This window comes from Lagenorhynchus albirostris, chromosome 8, assembly GCF_949774975.1.
Source record: "Lagenorhynchus albirostris chromosome 8, mLagAlb1.1, whole genome shotgun sequence".
In the NCBI taxonomy this organism is placed as follows: Eukaryota; Metazoa; Chordata; class Mammalia; order Artiodactyla; family Delphinidae; genus Lagenorhynchus; species Lagenorhynchus albirostris.
This window is the reverse complement of record NC_083102.1, coordinates 93,694,026-93,708,287: the sequence shown is the minus strand read 5'-3', so window position 1 is coordinate 93,708,287 and position 14,262 is coordinate 93,694,026. Positions and strand designations below refer to the sequence as shown.

At 45.2% G+C, this 14,262-nt stretch overlaps 1 long non-coding RNA gene and 1 other non-coding gene across 2 annotated transcripts; both read right to left on the bottom strand.

The window, feature by feature from the left end:
• Nucleotides 1–3: 3 nt before the first annotated feature.
• LOC132524852 (uncharacterized) lies at nucleotides 4–3,417 on the bottom strand. The gene is made up of 4 exons (XR_009542065.1): nucleotides 3,316–3,417; nucleotides 1,263–1,435; nucleotides 302–594; nucleotides 4–117 (listed from the first exon to the last, which is right to left on the bottom strand). It is a non-coding gene; the product is annotated as an uncharacterized LOC132524852 (long non-coding RNA).
• A 9,778-nt stretch (nucleotides 3,418–13,195) lies between these two features.
• Nucleotides 13,196–13,268, bottom strand: TRNAE-UUC (transfer RNA glutamic acid (anticodon UUC)). The gene has a single exon. It is a non-coding gene; the product is annotated as a tRNA-Glu (tRNA).
• Nucleotides 13,269–14,262: the final 994 nt, after the last annotated feature.

Sequence of the window (14,262 nt, the reverse complement as noted above, 5' to 3'; positions counted from 1 at the left end):
TACCCAGCTCTTTAGGGAGCAGAGACGGAGCTCACACAAGTTAAACCATCTAGAACAAGAGGGTGGCATCCTACTCCTTGGATCCACCCCAGCTTTCTCCAAGCTTCCTTTTCTGTTCTTGAGAGAGAGAGAGAGAGAGAGAGAGAGGTTTCAAAGTGTTTCAATTAACCTCTCAGTTATAAGAATGGCTTCCACATAGGCCTCAGAACATCAACAAAAGTACTTATTTTATTTCTATTGGCTCCTCTGAGGGGATAATATATAAAATGTAGAATTATGGTTCCTGCTCTAAGAAGCTTACCATTTCCAGTGGGACTATCCAGCAAATGCCTGTAATTCTCGTTGGAGCCCCAAGAAGGAAGTATGGAAATGTTCCCCATTTATCACTGGGCTCATGGTTGGACGGTCTGTCTCCTGATCACTGCTTCCTCGACTCATACCTGACCCTTACAAACCAGGTGTAGTGGCATCTCTTCCACGAAGCCTTCTCTGATCCCCTGCTCCAAAATCATAGGATTCCTTTTCTTCTGAACTCCCCACATATACTGTGCTTTTCTTGGGAGACATTTCACAGTTTAATGAAACGATTCCTCACTGGGGGAAAGAATGGGGGGGACACACTCTCTGAGAAGCATAAAATCATAGTGACAAGAACAATAAATGCCCTGTATTGAGAACTTATAACCTGGAATAATATAAGTCTTTTCACAGTATCTCACTTAGTGATAACATCATATATGCTTCAAAATGATTATGTAACTCATCAAAATCACACAGAGAGAAGGTCCCATGCTTTAACTCCTGTCTGCTTTATTTATTCCAAAGGCCCTGCTTTGAATCACCAATTCCTCCTGAGAGTTTTCAAACACCCCCCCAGACCTCCTCTCCTTCCACCCCTCCAGCCTAGGCTGTGGCCAGCACGTCAGGTCCATACACACTTTGTCAACCAGTGGGTCCCCGGGCTTGGTGGCAGGGGGCTGCCTTCTGCTCAGATGCTGAGCTGAAACAAGACTGAAGACCACGTTTAGATCCTACTCATCTGCCTTGTCCCCCCTGCTGGGTTTGTACCCCTGCAGGGAAGTACCTTTTTTCATCTATCCGCCACCTTCCACATACACCAGCCCTGTGAAGTCTAGAACAATGTCTCACTCCTATTATTTCTGTATGAGTTTTTTAACTAACATATTTGAGTATGGGAAAGAACACAGAATAAACAGATTATGGAAGTGAAAATAATGTCAAGTGCATGTGATAATGTTTACCAGGGAAAGAGAGGCTTCCTGGAGGAGGTGATATTTTTCATTTCTTTTGGCTGGGAGGATCCTGACTTAGGAGAGATGAAGATGAATGGCAGCCCAGTTGGGGAGGATTGCATAATGGTTTGATGTAAAACATTTCTCGATGTTGATGAGAAATGATGATGCTGATAGAATTCCTATGACCATAGAACAGATGAGCAAAAACATTTAATTCTGGGAATTTCTGTTTTCCATCCCAGGGATTATTCCTTGGGCCATTATCGCTTCAGTGGACGAAGGTACTGGTTAAAAATAGGCTACTAATGTTTTCCTTAGAATTACAGCACACGTCAGAAGAGACTAATGACCCAACGCTGCACTGTTTTCTTTTCATTTCAGTTGGCCTCAAACAAATAAACCCGATAAATATTATCAGAGTCACATATGCTCATTAAGGGTTATAGTCAGTGGCTGTGTTTGTTTTACTGTGTAATAGATGATGAAACCATGGTGATGAGTGGAGTAAGCTGGGATGGTTTTCATATTTTCCCATCTTAACACTGGAGACTGGCTCATTGTTTTTTTCGCTGGCTTGTATTAGAAATAGAACAGCTTACTAAAACACTTATTCATTTTGACATGTCTTAATGCAGTCCACACTCACATCCTCCAATCTACTTCAATGATACATGATAGATGTTTGAAAGTGGTCCTTAAATATAGCGTTGAATGGGAAATAAGTACTTCCAGGGCGTGGACAACCAGTGTAAAAGCTTTCTGTTAGGAATTAGTATTCTTTAATAACTTATTAATTATCCATAACCAAGGATTTTGTTGTTAATCATTTTATGGGTTAGAGAACAAAATCTGGCTCATGCTATATAAAATTTATGTTCTAAAAAGTCAAGATATACTGGACTGGCTTACTGTCCTTTTTCTTTTTTTTTAAGATTTCAGGCCAGTAAAAGAAAATAAGCACTGCAATTATTTCCTAATGAAAACACTACACATTTTCCTATCAGATCCTTACGGGCTTCATATTTTTAAGGAGACTGTGAAAAACGATGTCTTCTCATTCCTCCATAAATTCTTTCCAAAGTGGTAAAATTGTACCTGTAATCTGGCTATCTGTAAAGTCTCCTGTCCCCTTCTCACTCTAATTAATTATTCTGTCAACAGAGTGGTCTTTCTAAAATACAATCTGATCACGTCCCTCTCCAGGTGAAAACCTTCAGTGGTTCACTATTAACGTAATCCAAGCCCCTTGCAGGACATATATGACTATTCATATCATTGCCTCTTTTAGCTCCTTTTCAAATTCTCCTTTCACTCTGTTATTACTCCCTTCCTATGTAATTCACAGTCATCCTGAACTCTGTATGTCTTAAAAGTTGCAAACTTTTGCCCTTCAGCCTACAAATAAACTCCCACTTAATGTTCCAGTTAAATTGTTTCATTACAACTCCACTCAAATGCAACTTCTATGATTTTTTGTTCACCTTTACCCCCAAACATCTAGTCATTCCCTTCTCTGTGCTCCTCCAATACATTCTTCAGGCGTTCATAACATATTTCCATCACCCTGCATTTTCATTACGTTTTAATGTCTACTTTCCCCCAGCCACACCCCTACACCCCCTGCTGAGGATTTTGTCTTTTTTGTAAGTAAAAGCTCAACACTGATATACTTGCTGGCCCCAAGCAGGTCCTCCATAAATGTCCACTTACAGCACAATTAAATGAATCAATCACAAACCACCCCTCATGAGGAAGAAACACACCCAGAGCATATGCGTTTTAATGCCCTGATACTAGCTGCTGTTCCAGACAGGAGTTCCAGACCAAAGCCAGAGACATGGTTCTGAAAAGTGTCCAGGGAGCTTTAGTTTCTAGTTAAAACCACATGTGCCCGAGACAGCATCAGGGGTGATTACTTGAATGACGCCCACCTCCCAACTTTGTCCACATTAAAGTGGCGTGAACACGTACACTGTCGTCTTTGAAAAAGTTCCTTTGGGTCTCCGCTGAGAAGTATTCATTTAGAAAAAGAAAGGGTGATTATTAGCATGTCACCAACCAGACAGCAGGGACTGTATGCTCAGCAGCCACTTCCACGGGGATTCAGGCCTGTGGTTATTTTCCAAACAGATTTCAGGGACCTGATTTGGGAGGTGAGGTACGATCTTCTGGGGAAGGCCGCATAAGGCCAGAGAAAATGGTGTCACACTTGACACTGATAAGGGTTCCACCAGCATCATCCAAACCTTCTCTGCAGTTATGCACTCAATGCCATTTTAAAACGGTAACCAACAGAATATAGTTCTAGAAACACAGAATGACACAGATGAAAACCTTAGAGAGAAACCTGTCAATACCCTCTATTATTCAGATGCGGACATAATAGTTTAGAAACAAGTTCTATCTGCATAAACTACTTGGGATATGGAGAAAAGAATTTAGGTGAAAATAATACACAGAGGCGGCAATTTGATGGAGTGGACAGGCCACAAGTTCTGGGGTCAGATCATCCTGGGTTCATCTCTTACCACCTGTCTGGCCACAGGCAAGTTACTTAACCTCTTCAAGCCTCAGTGTCTTCAACTGTAAAAAAGTACTTCCTGCTATTTACTTCACAGGGTTGTGGTAACGACTAGAGATTCTGCACATGGAGCATCTAGCCCAGTGCCTGAAAAAAAGCAGATGTCCTCAATAACTGACGGATTATTGCAGTGGAGATAGGGGCATGTGAATGATACCTGGGGTGGGCTTTTGCCATAAAGCTACACAACATTCAAATCTTCTTAGTATTTTGGAGGAACCATGGGGGACAAGAGGAAGGCTCACCTTCCACTATGGGGGTTCTACGGGAGGGTCCCTGTGTGGCGGGGGGAGGAGAGGGGGCAGTGGACACGTGGTAGAACTCAACTGATCAGAACCTCTGCCTGGGGCTCTGAATCTGGAAGGGACCGGCCACAGGGGCACCGCCCAGCACCCTCACCAGTCTCCTGCCCTGACCGCATCCTGTATGAGGACCAGCTATCCGGACCCCTTTGGTTCCTACCTATGCTCTGAGTCTGAAAACCCGGGAGCTCTCTGATGTCCTCCAGCAAATTCCTCATTTGTTTAGGTTAAATCAACTTGATTTCTATTTCTGACTAGTAAGACTCTCACTATCGATACAATTCCGATAGGGGCAGACCGATTCTTACCAATCTATTTACCGCCTGCTGTTAACACACTTTGCACTATATCATTTCCTCAGTTATAACCACGGCTTAATTTTCTGTGTTCATGGAGGAAGAGTAGTCTACAAAAATGAGAAATTGGGAGATTAGGATTGACATATACACTCTACTATATAAAAAAATAGATAACTAATAAGGACCTACTGTATAGCACAGGGAACTCTGCTCAATATTCTGTAATGACCTATATGGGAAAATAATCTAAAAAAGAGTGGATATATGTACAGGTATATGTATAATTGGTTCACTTTGGTGTACAGCAGAAACTAACACAACATTGTAAATCACCTACACTCCAACAAAAATTAATTTAAAAAATGAGAAACTGTGAATGAACCACAAAGTTTACCTTGAGTCACAAAATGAAGTCATTATATATACAAACCTAGGCTGAGAGCATCTCTGTATACTCTGAGTTCAAGGGTCTGATTGAAATGGCAGTGGGAGTGGGAAAGGAGAAGCCCAAGATATCCAGTCTCACTGAGTGAGAGCCAGTTACAAAAGAAATGGTCATCTAGGGCAGACATCACTTTGCGCTAAGTAACCGGTGATTCTCCAATGGTTTTAAGTTGGAGGGAAATATATGACAGATGTGTTGGCGCTAGAAACAATAAAAACAGCTCCTTAAATCGCCAAGAAGTGGGGGGGGGTTGAGAAGGTAACACAATACAGGATAAATCAGGAGGGAGCGGGCAGGACTGTCTGTTATGGTTGAGGGTAGCAAGGGGATGATGTGGTCGGTAGCAGTAACCAAAGCAGAAAACTGCCCTGAACCCCACCCTGAAGGAAAAAGATATACAACTAGAGGAACACAAGAGGGATAAAACGCTAACAGAAACTCACATGGGGCAATAACATTAAAGCACATACAAATAAATTTAATAAAACATAGGGAGGGAAATAATGACTCAGTATCCTGTGCTGAGTTCCCTGGTGGCGGTGGTTCTCAGCATCTAGGGTACACCAGAATGAGCTGAGTTAAAAATGCAGATTCCCGGGTCTCTTGCCCAATAGGGGCCGCTATAGTGCTTTTTGTGGGGGGCCTCGGATGTGTATTTTTAACCGGTTCAGAAGTGCTTCTAGTGCAGGTAGCATTACTTGCTCCAATCACAGATAAGCCCAGAAAGTTTTCTTGGTTTCCATAGGTACAATGTCAGGTTCATACTGTCCTGGGGTCGGGGGGGGGGGGGGGCAAGGCTGCCTTTACGTCAGTTTCAAAGATCAGGATTGCCACCCAGCTGCACCCTCGCAGATTGCCACGTGTGTGGGCTTACTCCACTGATCCCTGGAGGCGACGCTGCCTCTCCCGTGGGCTGGAGTGAAGCATCAAACCAAAGAGGATTATGCTCGAGCTTTAAGAGCTAATGAATTTGCCTTGCTAGGTTCTGAACCTGTTGGGGACCTGTCAGCCACTTCTTCCTTCTAGTTTCTCCCTTTTGAAACGGGAATGTCTATCTTCTTCCTGTCCCACCAATGTATTGTGGATGCATGTAACTTGTCTGGTTTCACAGGTTCACGATGGAAAAGAATTTTTTCTTTTTTTTCTTTTTTTGGCCTCACCGCATGGCATGTGGGATCTCAGTTCGCTCCCTGACCAGGGATGGAACCTGCACCCCCTGCATTGGAAGTGCAGAGTCTTAACCACTGGACCGCCAGGGAAGTCCCTGGAGAAGAATTTCACCTCAAGATGAATTATGCCTGGGGTCTCACCCTTATCTGGTTTAGGTGACATTTAGGTGAGACTTTGGGCATTAGACTTTAGAGTGGATGCTGGAAGGACGTAAGACTTTGGGGGCTATTGGGGTGGAAGGAATGTATTTTGCATGTGAAAAGGTTGTGATTTTGAGGAGCTGGGGCAGAATATTACAGACAGAATGTTTATGTCCCCCTGAAATTCATGTGTTAAAGCCCTAACACCCAACGTGATGGTATGTGGTGATGGGGCCTTTGGGAGGTAGTTAGGGTTACGTGAGATCATGAGGATGAGGCCCTTATGGTGGGATTAGTGCCGTTGTAAGAAGAGACACCAGAGCACTAGTTCTCTCCCCCTCTCCCTCTCCCTCTCTGTCTCTCTCTCTCTCTTCCATGTGAGGACACAATGAGAAAACAACCATCTACAAGCCAGGAAGAAGAACTTCACCAGAACCTGTCCATCTTGATCTCAGAACTGTGAGAAATAAATTTGTTGTTTACCATAAGTTGCCATCCAGCCTATGGTATTTTCATATGGCAGCTCAAGCAGACTACGACACATACCTAGGAAATGGCTGAGTTGGGATTTGAACCCAGAAGTCTGATTTGAGGACTTTTCCCTCGACCAACGACACTAGACTTTCAATAACCCTTTTTGCCAAAAGATATCTAGGAAGCAAGCCTTATCTTTTCTTAGAGTATGTTTCAGTCTCCAACATTTCCTTTATACCAAGGGACAGAGAAAAGTGTGACTTGACTGAAGGTTCCAGGTGCTAGGATTTAGTCTTCCTTCTGTAGCTAAGTGGTGGGACAGAAACTCCCCCACCTTTCCCCTCATGAAGCTGTGTAGACAGGCCACCAAGGCAAGGAGCAACTGAATCTCTCACTACAGGACTCGACCATGTCACCAACACCTGTGCCGAAATGAAGTTTCACCAGAGGTAGCCTGGCCCCCAAGGGGACCGCATAGCTGCCGTGAATCCAGGAGGGCCCACGGATGACGCATACTCCAAGCAATGCATCAGACCACTGTGCACTGACCTTCTGTGGTCTGCTAAGTAGGGAGCACTTGGAGAAAACACAAATATACATTTAGGTATAAAGGTAAAGCATTTTGCAACAGCATTCCTGGTCTTTAGATTAACAAGTACAATATATCAGGTTCACAGGTATTTGGGGGCCAGATGTGCATCTTGGTAAAGAGTTGGTGCATGGTTATAGGGTGGTGTGATGAACATCTTGGAAGATGTTCACTGAGTATTTACTGAGTGAATGAATGAGATGAAAGCCTCTGTGACAAGAGCTGAGCTATCCCTGTGCGTGCCAGGATGTGGCAGTCCCCTGACAGGAGTCAAAGGAGCCTGGAGAGTAAGCACTGCCTGACTTGCCCCCTGGCCGACCTCTCGGTGACACTTGGGCTGGAGGGCAAAGAGAAAGGTGTTGCCGCCAATCAGGGCCACGGCGTGCATCCACGTGCAGTGCAGGGGTGCACCTGGGGGCTGAGGACCAGCCTGCGCGCCACGTGCTGGCCGTGTGCCCTGGCTCAGCTGCCTCAGTCCGAAGAGGGATGCTTTCTAGTCGGTCTGCCAAGAGCTGGGAGCCTTCGGTAATTCACACAGAGACACAGTAGGGCCATCCAGGACCCTGTCAATAACCCAGGGGAGTGCAGACCAGCAAGCCAGGTGGGAGCAGAAAGAACTTGAGTCTCAGGATGGCTGAGGTTTAAGCGTCAAGTGGCCGGCCCATCAGGCTCCAGAGTTAGCCTTTAGAGCACAGAAGGCCAGCAGCCGGATCCAACATGAAAACTTCCCACAGAGGCAAGAGCTGGTGGCACTGAGTAGGAGTTCACTGGTCACGTTAATGCACTCTGGCCCTACCTAATTTGGAGAGAAAAGCAAACACCAAGGGAACCAGAGAAACAAGACAAAGGAGAGTAACCTTGTCTTATTTCTTTATCAAAAACAACATGCTGATTGGAAGGGGTGGTTTCCATTTCTGGTCAGAGTAGCAGCTTCATAAGTTTGGGTCCTCCTCCCCCCTCCCCCATCAACCCTAAGCATCTTGTCACCAAAGCATCCCTCCTTCCTTTATATTCCTTTTCCCATGGGCACAGATGGACCCAGGGAAAATGAGCACATGCAAGTTATGAATTTGCAAAGACTCATGACAGACTTTAAATAATCTACCCCAAGGGAAAACTAAGGGGCTGGAAACATTTGCAAGGACGTTGCCATTCTTTCTAGTGGTGGTGCTGGGTCCGGCCCCTTCAACCCCAGAGCTTCGTTCTCTGGGACACAGATCAGCGGCTCCCTTCTGCAGACGGTCTATGGCGTTTGCTGTTATCTGCGACATTGCAACCTGTTCCCTTTCCCCTCCCTCCCAGCAGCAGCCGGAGTATCGACCAGTCAGCCCTTGAGAGAGGAAAGCTGTCCCAGGCATGAGTCTGCGGCGGGTTGTCTGTGCGTCCAGACCTCCGCCTCGTACTCACTCCATCCTGATGGGGGCAGGAGGTGGAAACATTGCTAGACAGTCTGTTTCTGAAAAGGATCAACCTGCTGCTGAAAGATTTATCGTCGGGGAACTGTGAGGCAGGAGAAGGCCTTTCCTTGAGCCAAAATTGGTCATTCAGAGTTCATTCTGTAACCTGATCATTTATTTATATTTTATGCACCTTCTCCCAAGGAGAAGAGGATGCATGTGGGACCATGACCTCATTGAACGTAGCGTGGTCAAGTGACTATCTCACCGGACAGCCTGTTAGATACTTTTGTGTGCAGCTCCTTGGAACGTTGCTTTAACCCTTTGGGTTCTGTGTGAGCTCCAATGAGCAGGGGAAGATCAGGTTTTGCCTCCTCTACTCACATACACTACAAATGATGACACACAGCTCTTGGTTCCAGCAGACGCACGCTCTAGACACAAATGTATCTCTCCCCATCCACTCCTGAAAGAGGACATGGCTGGTGAGAAGTGACAGAAGGCCTGGAAAAACTGAAGACGGGTTGTGGGAAGGAAGATTCCTTCTGTAAATATTAATGGCCTGTGTTCTCGTGAGATCACATTCAGTGACATGAAACATATCAATGGCTGGCAAAGGCAGTCACAACTTGGCACTGTTCTGGAAATCATAACAACACTTTCTCTGTCCACAAAGCTTTCGGCCTGTCAGAGGGTGCTTATTTCATTTCTATCCATGGGTATTTCTAGTCTTACTTCATGCAGGAGATAACGGAGGTCTAAGGAATAAGCTGCCCAAAGTCATTGGCCAGAGCTGGGATGTGAGCTTGTTTTTGGATGCTAAGACCAGAGCTCTGTTCTTCAAGGTCCCTAAAACCACCTCAGGAGGAAACTGGGGGCCATCGGTATCCTCAGGAAGCAATTTTGGAAGAAGCTGCTTGCCATTCCCATTCACCCCCTCAAGGTTAGGTGGGCCCCCTGGCTGGCTCCCTGACTCAAAATGAGCCTCCTTCTCTGAGAATAGCCATCAATTCATCGGGTGACCCCGTGCCCCCACGAATGAACCGTCCAACTCTGACCCTCAGCTAGCAGGCCCCCTAATCATGATTAGTTCACGTCGGGACAGACACCTCATCCTGGGTTGGCTGTTTAGGTTGGAACAAGGTGACACAGACTTGGGCTTCCATGGAACTTATTTAAAATGGCTGAGAAGGGAATGCCCATAATCTCTTGTTGCTGCATCTCAGAAGCCACTCTTATCTCCCTGTCTCCAAGTCTCGTTTGGGATTCTCCAAAAGCTTCCTCTTCTTCCTGGAGATTGTGCGGAAGACAGTGGAGGTTGGTTCAGTTAACACACATTCTCAACCAAGCCCTTCCTTGCATTCTTCTTGTTCTTGCATCTAAGGGGAGCTACACTGTGGAGTTCTTCTTGTTCTTGCATCTAAGGGGAGCTACACTGTGGAGTTCTTCTTGTTCTTGCCTCTAAGGGGAGCTACACTGTGGAGTTCTTCTTGTTCTTGCATCTAAGGGGAGCTACACTGTGGAGTTCTTCTTGTTCTTGCATCTAAGGGGAGCTACACTGTGGAGTTCTGGCCAAGGAGGTATAGGCACCACTCCCTCGGCTGCATTATGGGATCCAAAATAAAAAGGCAAAGATGTGCCCTTCCCATTTCTGGCTGACTGGGAAGCAGATGTTATGCCTAGAGGGGCAGAAACCATCTGGAAAACAGCTTTTTAAAAAAGCTGCACAGCTGAAAGATTATTGAATCAGGATATCAGCCCTGGAAAGCCTACCGTAGACTCATAACATATAGAGAAAGGAAAATACAACGATCAGTTTACTACCTTGTGAGTTGGGTATTCTGATATCTGCAAAAAGAAGAAGTAGCTTCTTGAGCTTAGAACAGAGCCTTGCAATACCTTTTAAACATAGCAAGCTGACTTAAATGATCTGAATATCTCAACTGTGACATGGGGACCAAGGAAGCCATCCATATGTAGAGATCCAGTGGAACACACTGTGTATTTAAGAAGGATAGCCCCTGAGATGCCTGCTTCTACATTTTCATTCCTTTACAGATTGGAACTTGATGAAGGTATCCTGGTCAGGCATCTTTAGGCTATTTGAAAAGAAATGTATAAAAAACCTTGGGTAAAAAAGGTTATTGTGAATATAGAAGAAATGTGGAATGATCTGGAAAACTGACCAGACACTATAGTCAGTTTACATTCCATTTACTGCCCATTCATTCATTCATTCATGGATTTATTCATCTTGCAACTAATGTTTATCGACCACAAATAGTAATGCCAGGTTCACGGCTTCAAGGTAAATATGATTTATCCCCTTTCAGAAACTTTAACGTCTAGATCTGAAGGCAGATGACCCAGCAGTTACTTCCTAAAGAGTCCGATGAGCATCTGGGTAGTTGGAGTCTGCATATGTTTCATAGAAAAATGGAAAAATAGCTCAGCACGGCTAAGAACAAAAACTTCGAGCCCGCATCATCACCTTTTTTTTGTTGTTTTTTTTGGCTCACCTAGCATTTGTGCTTTCCCAAGAAAAGATTCGAGAGGACTGGTTTGAGACCAGTCAGGGTGAAATGCCAGTCTTGGAAGGTGACTGGATTCCCTCCTGCCCAGTCATGGTGGCTGTTTCTGGAGTGTTTACATGACTTTGCCAGGGCTGCTCCGGCTGCCATGACAAAATACCACAACCTGTGTGGCTTCAACAACAGAAACGTCTTTTCTCACAGTTCTGAACATTAGAAGCCCCAGATCAAGGTCCGGCAGGTTAAAGTTCTGGTGAGAACTCTCTTTCTGATTTGCAGACAGATGCCTTTTTGCTGTGGTCTTACAAGGTGGAGAGAGAAAGCACTGCTCTCTCTCCTTCTTATAAAGGCACCAACCTTGTCAGATTAGGGCCCTACCCCGTGACCTCATTTAACCTTTTTCACTTCCTCTCAGGCTCTATCTCCAAATACAGTCACATGGGGAGTTAGGGCTCTAATGTATGAGTATTAGGGGCGGGGGGCGGGGGGGGGGGGACAGAAACATTCAGTCCATAACAATGACTGACTCTTCCTGCCTGGAGAACATTCTTTATGGACGTTACCGCAAGATCAGGAAGGAAGTTAGGGCCGATTTTCTTCAAACGTGGCTCTTTAGGTACTATGGACTTTTCCTTCAAACATTTCAATAGGAAAGGATGTGCTTCCCTGGTGGGCGGACACAAATAAACCACCTGGAGGGCACAGTCCTCAGGGTCTCTTCCCTGCCGAGCACCCAGCTTATCCACGTTAAGGAGATACCACACATGGCCAACAGGTATGTCAAATGATGTGTCCTGATGTGCCAGGACGCGCACGGCAAACCATGGAGAGTCACTGCTGGCGGGGGGCCTGGGTGCAGGGGGTGGGTGCAGGAGGGGGCAGCCCGTGGAATACACAATGTGCCTGAGATCGACACTTGAGTCTCACACACATCAATAAAAGCCAGGGCTTCTAAGGTGGTTCTCTAATTGAGGTCAGGGTCAGAGATTCCCATGCTCATTTGACAGAAGAGGAAACCAGAAAGAAGTGAATATACCAAAGTCATGGGAAGAGTCTGTGATAACAGCAGAATTTCCCATATGGCCCAGACCACTGCAGCCACTACCAGGACGCGTGTACCAGAGTCCTCGCCCAGGGGAGGCTTTGATCCAAGGACAAACCTTCCGTCCTGATGTAACTCTCTGATGGTTCAGTCTTGATTTTAGCAGTGTTAGCTACTGCTCCAGGGTCCTCGCCCGAAGTTTTCCTATGTATTAAAGACAACACACCCGGAAAAGAGCGAGCACTTTCAGCAATAAAATTCAGATTGGCATAGACCAAGAACCCCCAGGGAAGGATAGTAAAAAAGTAAGAATTGCGTATTTCCACATCTGTTCCCAATGAGATTTATGTCAAATATTTTTATTATTTGACAAAAGCAATCCAAAGAATTATTTTGTTTTTCAGGATGCCTTGAAATGTCATTAAAATTCACCTATAAGCGCACAGATACAACATACCACCTGTCTGCACTGTTAGATCAAATGAGAAAACAGAGCCCTGGGTCTCCTGAATAGGAAGAGACTTGACCTGCTACAGGCAGGGTAGGCTGTGGGGAGGAGACGCTGTTGCTTATCTTAGCATTTCTGTTCCCACCAACCTGGGGCAAGCAATCTATTTTCAGCTTGACACCAATCAGGAAATGGCTCTGCTAAAATATCCCCCCTGTTAATACAATGAGACACATCCCTGGAAAAGCGGAGAACACCAACATGGGCCTGAGCGCTCAGCTGAGAGGAAGTCATTCCTGGGCCAACATGGGAAACGCAACAGTCATTTTACAGAACACGACTGAGAAAGCAACCTGCAAGAGGAAGTTTCTAGAAGGTCATCTGGTAACAAGTACAGAATGTCTACAGCAGTGCAAACTCTTTGGTTGAGTGATTTCATTCCTCTGTATTTACCCTAAAGATATTTTTCCATCCTTTTTTTTGGGGGGGGGGGTCGTGCTGAGCAGCTTGCGGGATCTTAATTCCCTGACCAGGAATTGAACCCGGGCCCTCGGCAGTGAAAATGCCAAGTCCTAACCACTGGACTACCAGGGAATTCCCTCCTAAAGATATTTTTAAATGTATAGGAAAGGATGCTTATTGTTCAGAGACAGTCCTTCACCGTTCTCTCGTGCTCCTGCACACCTTGCTGGGTATGACAAGAATGCAAAATCCTTACCACTCTTTACCCAGGCCATTTCTCAGACTTGCGCTTAAAACAAGTGACCTTGAAGGATGAGGTAATGTCTCCTCCCGGCGCAAAGAGCGGACTTGCTTACTGCTTACCCAGCAGAAGTAGATTCCCTAAGCTCGATATTCCTCAGCTGTAATGCCAACCCACCGCAAGCACAGCATCCATCTGGGTCCATGAAATCACTGCTGTGGGGTTTGGGGGCCAATGGAACCAACGCCACGCTGATACTCCTGCTGTATGTTGTGCTGTAGGTAATAAAGTCCCTCGTCTCTGATCCAGGAGTCTTGTGTCATCTGCCAGCATCCACAAGACAGCAACAACTTACTTCTGAGCTGGTAAGTAGGGTAAAATCGAATTCCAAACTTGACACTTAAGACAGTATTGTTTAGTAAAAAACAATGAAACTAAATGGTTCCAAGGAAAAACTGATGAGGTTAATTACGGTACGTATGTACCCAAAGTAGGATGCAGGCATTTAAAATGACTTCAAGTTGCATACTGATTGACATGGAAATAATATAACTATTTCTGAGTGAAAAAAAAAACACTTGAGGCATCATGCTAAGTGAAATAATCCAGACAGAGAAAATCAAATTCTGCATTGTATCACCTATATGTGGATTCTTAAAAAAAAAACCAAAACTCACAGAAACAGAGAGTAGAAAAGTAGTTGCAGGAGCTGGGAGTTGGCAGGAAATAGGGAGAGGTTGGTACGAGTGCCCAAACTTTCGGCTACAAGATGAATAAGGTCTGAGGATCTAACATAAAACATGGTGACTATGGTTGACAGCACTGTATCATGTTCTCACACGCCAAAAAAGATAAATATGTGAGGTGATGGGTGTGTTCATTACC